Consider the following 6,132-nt stretch of genomic DNA (forward strand, 5'->3'; position numbering starts at 1 on the left):
ATGATTCAAACTAACTTAAAACTACTCAGTTCATTCATTTTGCAAATAAAATAGCCTATAATGACTTAAATATATGTTTAAAGGTATGTACCGAAATTTGTTTTGCTCTCTTGTTTGCTGCAATCTCTCCTTTTCCAGCAACAGTTTTGAAATGAGTCTTCAGGAACAACTCGGGGGCGGTAGGGAGTACTCCTCCTCTACTCTTTGCCTGTACATATTGTTGAACATAGACTTTATTTTTCACATATACAGAAAAAATCATGAAATTCAAACTAAGTAATACATATGAAACATTCTTACCATCTTTTTAGCATGTTGTGCTGCTGAGATGGAACCCTGACTTTTCTTTTTCATTGTTTCATAAATGGTTTTCCCTAACCATTTTGGCCTTTCTTTAGCTTTGTTGAGCACCCAATACCGCAAGTCTCTCAAACGATTTCCAGCTTTCATCTGGTCTGCTTTTCTCACTTGGCCATCTAACTCAGGAGCCCATTCGTAAAGACCCTTTAACAAACATTAAAACAAGTTGTTAATAAACTAATATAATAAATTTAATTCTTCATAATTTGATTCATACATACCGTGAATGAGTTCCACCAATGCGTCTTTGTTGCATCGTCCACCTCACCGTAGTTAAACCAAGGTTCTCAAAAATGACCCTGGAAAATGTCAGTGATGGACCCGCTAACTTTGTTATCATCAAACCTGAATTGAAAACAAACACTTAAATTGTCAATATCATTGAAAATATAAATATTATGAATCATATATTAATTTAGAAATTTACCACAATCCAGTAGGGCTCAAAACCCTTTTTGATGCACGGTTTGACCCTTCAGCTTCCTCCCTCTGGCTGCTCGGCGTCTCTGGTACGCGGTCACCAATGTCACGTGCCTCTAAATCATCTCGTTGCGTCTCAGAGCCAAGGTTCGGGCTTTCTGGAGCTCCTAGTGACTCAAAAAGCTCCCTGCGAATCAATTGCCCATGACCTTGGCTTCCACCTAAGCCATCTCGACCTCCGCGCCCCTTAGGATTAAACATGATTACCTATATAAAACAAAAAATTTATAAATCATGGTAGATAATTAATCGTTAGTCTACCATCATAACAAAATATCGTCTACCATCAATGTGAAAAAAAATCTACCATCATTACAAAATAACAAGTAATCTTCAAGAAATCATTACAAAAGTCACGAATTTTAATATAAATGGTGTTCTTAATACAAGTTATGATATACTAAAACAAATCAAAGTGAATTCCCATCCTCGCTTAGTTCATCATCACTATCGTCATCCCAAAAACCATCATCTTCATCGTCATCATCCTCGCTATCTCCAGATCGAAACTAGACTCTTCTTCATCATCACCTGAGGGGACTTCAAATAAAATATCTTCATCATCTGCTTGAACACACTCGACATCATTACCCTCTTCATAATCGGGAATTCACTTGGATCAGAAAGAGTTGGAGTCCCAACACTTGTTTCCTGAAGGAAGTCGAAGTCAACGGGAGCATCAATCACAGACCTTGCCTTTGTCCTAAACACAGCCCACCATTGAGCACGATTTCTTTTCAAGCTTGGGTACGATGCAAAGTATACTTGGCTAACCTGATATGATAGCACAAAGGGATCAAACTTGGGGTATTTCTTGGTATGGTTGACTTCAACTAGCTTGTATTGATCGATGTTCATTCCCCTGACATTGTCCATCCAATTGCACTTGAATAAAATAGTGTTATATTGCCTAAGTGCACAGTAAACTTCAATTCTATAACATCATCTAGAATCCCAAAGAAATCACTCCCTCCGTCATTAGACACACACACTCCATAATTCATGGTGGACTTGTGTTTGCTTGATCCTTGTGTTTGGAAATTGTATCCATTAACATAGTATCCATTCCAAGTGCGAACTAATGTCGAAGGACCCATTGCTAAAGCAAACAGTACATCGTCATTTGGTTTGTCTTGAATAACCTATTAAAATAATTCATATGTTAGATACAACTTTGTATCAAGCGAGATTTAATAGTTACACAAACTCACTTTCGATCTAAACCAATCAAGGTATTCTGCTTCATGTTGCACCCACACATCTTCTGCACGTAGAGTAGGTCGAATTTGAAGAATGTGGTCCTCGAAACCCCTTACAATCATAACAATTGTCAATGTCTAAGATTAAAATAAAAGTTAAATTTGTAAATAGTATGATTAATAACAGGTGTTTTACTTTTCAACTTCTTGTAAGATGCCTGTATTTGCTAACACATATAGGTGTGCACGTTGAAGTTCTGCTTAGTTAAATATCGTTTTCCACCTGCATTTGACGGCCGACCACAATCAACTCTAAATAGTTCTGGACATTTTCATCGAGCATCCTATCAACTTCATCAGTGACATTACGACCTAAATCTCGTGTCTTAGTATCCACTCCTTGCTGAAAATAGTTGGAACAGAAGTTTGCTCTCTTCGCACAAGTACGCATTACAAATAGAACCCTCCACACGAGCCTTGTTACCAATTTTGCGTTTTAAATGATTAAGGAACCTAATAAAGTGGTTATGAAAAGAGTTACATAATTGCGAAGAACAATAAAAAGGATATATGAAAATGAAAGATAAGGTACCTTTCAAAGGGATACATCCAACGGTATTGTACGGGACCACATAGCCTAGCTTCGCGTGGAAGGTGAACCGGTAAGTGTTCCATGGAATTGAAGAATGATGGTGGGAAAATCTTTTCAAGTTTACAAAGATCTCGGCTATGTTCTTTTCCAATCTTTCCATGTCTCTTACTGTGATGGTGGGAACACACAAATCACGAAAAAAGAGGCTAATCTCAGTAACAGCTTTCCACACATGAACCGGGAGAAACTCCTTTAATGCTATCGGTAATAATCTTTCCATGAAGACATGACAGTCATGACTTTTCATACTGTGCAGCTTACCGGACTGCATGTCCACACATCTTGTTAAGTCGGAAGCATAACCATCTGGAAATTTTAAATCTCTCACCCAGTTGCATAATACTTTCCTTTGGGCTATGTCCAGTGCGAAAGGCGCTTTTGGTGGAGTTTCTTTTCTGTTCGCATCCTTGGTAACATGAAGTTGAGGCCTTTTACACAATTTAGCAATGTCTTTTCTGGATGCAACAGTGTCTGATGTCTGTTTTTTCACATCCATAATTGTGTGAATTAGTTGGTCGAAAAAGTTTTTGTCAATGTGCATGACGTCAAGTTTGTTACGAAGATGGAGAGTTTTCCAGTATGGGAGCTCCCAAAGACAGCTTTGTTTGAACCACCCTTTTCTCAACTTTTCAAAGTATTAAGTGCTTCTGGCCCATCTGTAGCCTTTGGCAAGTCTTTAACACAGGACCACAACTCTTCCCCAGACATGATGTGTGGCGGAGACCCTTTTTCAACCTTATTTCTGCAAAAAGCTACTTTGTTGTTACGAAAAGGATGATCTAGGGGTAGGAATTGACGGTGACAATCAAACCAAGAAACTTTACCCCCATGGTCGAGCCAAAAAGCTTTAGATTTGTCCAAACAGTAAGGACATGCCTTTTTCCCAGCTGTAGCCCAGCCAGATAGCATACCGTACGCAGGAAAATCACTTATTGTCCAAAGAATGGCAGCACGCATATTGAAATTTTGTTTCCGATAAATATCATAAGTTGTTGCTCCAACATCCCATAATTACTTCAATTCCTCGATTAAGGGTTGCATGTATGTACAGATCCAAGTTCCCCTTCGGATTTTTAGGACCAGGAACGAGCAACGAAAGGAACATGAAGGGTTTCTTCATGCACATCGATGGCGGCAAGTTGTACGGGGTTAAGATGACCGGCCAACATGAATACTGACCCCAAACTTTCCATGTGGACCAAACCCATCGGTACACAAACCGAGCCGAACATTCCTAGGCTCAGATGCAAATTCGTCAAAGGATCTATCCAAATGCTTCCAAGCTTCACTGTCGCTAGGGTGAGCCATTTTGTCTTCGGCTCTGGATTTTTGGCATGCCATGTCATTTCATCAGCAACATTTTTTGTTGCATACAACCTTTGCAATCTTAGTGTGATTGTGAAATAAATCAGAACTTTCATTGGAACTAAAGACCCCTTAGAAGTCCTTTTGTATCTGTCGCTATCGCACACTGTACATCTGTCCAAGTGTGCATCAGTTCTCCAAAATAACATACAACCTTTGGGGCACGCATGAATCCTCTCGTGGGGAAGCTCTAATCCCTCCAAAATCTTCTTCGTATCGTAAAATGTGTTACTCATGTTGTTGTTGTTAGGTATTGCTTCTTTCACTAATGAAGCAAACGCATCAACACACCTATGTGGCAAATTGTACTCACATTTCAGAGATACTATTCTAGATGCCATTTCCAACACAGACATGGAGCTCCCTTCGTACAATGGTTCCTCAGAAGCCTTTAATAGGTCAAGAAACACTTTGCTTGAGGAATTAGGCTCCTCGTCCATTCCACTAGGCTCTTCAACATTGGACGGTTCTGAGTTATTCCCAAGAGCATCGAAAATCATTTCCGCGTATGGATTAGATGGCTCATGTGCGGATCGAGGTAACTCTTCACATGAGAATACCAATCGTAGTAATCAGGTATAAATCCCTTTCTATACACATGCACTTTAACCGTGTCGCGTCATGCATCATGATCGTTGTTCTTGCATTTCGGACACGGGCATCTAACTTCATCCAAACATGGGCTTTCAGGATTTGCTTTGCAAAATTCAATGAATACATCAACCCCCCTCAAGAACTCGGGCCTCAAGTTACGCCCATTATCATATCTATCATACATCCACCAACGCTCCTTCCGTTTCATGGTGCCTAATTCTACAATTCTAAATCATTTCAATCACAATAGTCATTAACAACCCACATACGTACAATTCTACAATTCTAAATACATGATGATGCAAACATATTTATTTAAATACTTAAATTAAATTTATAACATTATCCAAACTTTTTCCACGAAAACAAATATGTCAAAAAAATATATAAATATTTCAGATAGTGTAACAAATAAAGGAATATGCAATAAATTAATTATTGTGATAATAATATAGTTTTTAACTTTCATAACATTTAATAAAGAAACCATCATATAGATTATTGTGATAATTAATACACTAACTTAAACTTCAAAGTATTATAAACTAATAAATTAAAGCATACCTAGAGGCGGCAGGGCAGTCCAACGGCAAGGACACAGTAGAGAGACGACACTGTCTGACGGCAAGGAGACAGTTGAGTGTGGTCACCTACATTCACAAAGCAAACACTCACTTAAACGGAATTAGATAAATGATTCCATCTAAAAAAAATCAATGATTCTCTTTTCCTCTCATGAAATCCACCAACCAAACGAGTCGTAAACTCACAAAACCAATGTAAAATTATACCAATTGAATGACATGAATAGCTTGACAAAAATCAGTCTGAACGGTTTCAGATGGTTTCTTTTTCTTAGTAATCTAAATGTCACAAAATCAGTCTGAGTTACAAACTTACAATCACCTTGATAAAAAAATGAACTAGAGCTGTGAAAAATCTCCTATGGTTTTTCGATCTATTCATTGGGATCACATTCATTTTTATATATAGTATCTTGTTGTCATTAAACTCAATGTTTTACTACTAAATGTTACCATTTTAGAATGGTAAAACTAATATATAAAAGAGTAATTCCAATATGAGTACTTAAAAAAGAACTCATTGAGAACATAAAAATGTAACTTAAACATGGGTTTACAATTGATTTATCGTGTCCCTAGTTCATAAAAAAAAAGTTATTGTAAAAACAAAGGGGAAGTAATTAAAATGTGAAAACATTTGCTAAGAACTAGTCAACAGTTTGAATAAGTAAACAACCATACTTCACTCTTGGAATTGATAGTTGAAAAGTCATCTCAGCTTCTTTTTTTTTATTTTTTTGACAACCTAATCTCAGCTTCTAGTGAAATCAATACTTCCTACATATGATCAACAAGTTGGTCTACAAAAAGTTTATAACAACATTAGTTCGCCTTTGGGTTTCAACCATATCCCAAAACTACTGATCACTACCTGCTAGCCATATTACTACTACATAAA

General features: G+C 37.4%; 1 long non-coding RNA gene across 1 annotated transcript; it reads right to left on the reverse strand.

The window, feature by feature from the left end:
* Window positions 1-343: 343 nt before the first annotated feature.
* On the reverse strand, window positions 344-1,104 carry LOC104896881 (uncharacterized). The gene is made up of 3 exons (XR_790543.4): window positions 788-1,104; window positions 582-705; window positions 344-504 (listed from the first exon to the last, which is right to left on the reverse strand). It is a non-coding gene; the product is annotated as an uncharacterized LOC104896881 (long non-coding RNA).
* Window positions 1,105-6,132: the final 5,028 nt, after the last annotated feature.

This window comes from Beta vulgaris, chromosome 6 (assembly GCF_026745355.1).
Source record: "Beta vulgaris subsp. vulgaris cultivar EL10 chromosome 6, EL10.2, whole genome shotgun sequence".
In the NCBI taxonomy this organism is placed as follows: domain Eukaryota; kingdom Viridiplantae; phylum Streptophyta; class Magnoliopsida; order Caryophyllales; family Amaranthaceae; genus Beta; species Beta vulgaris.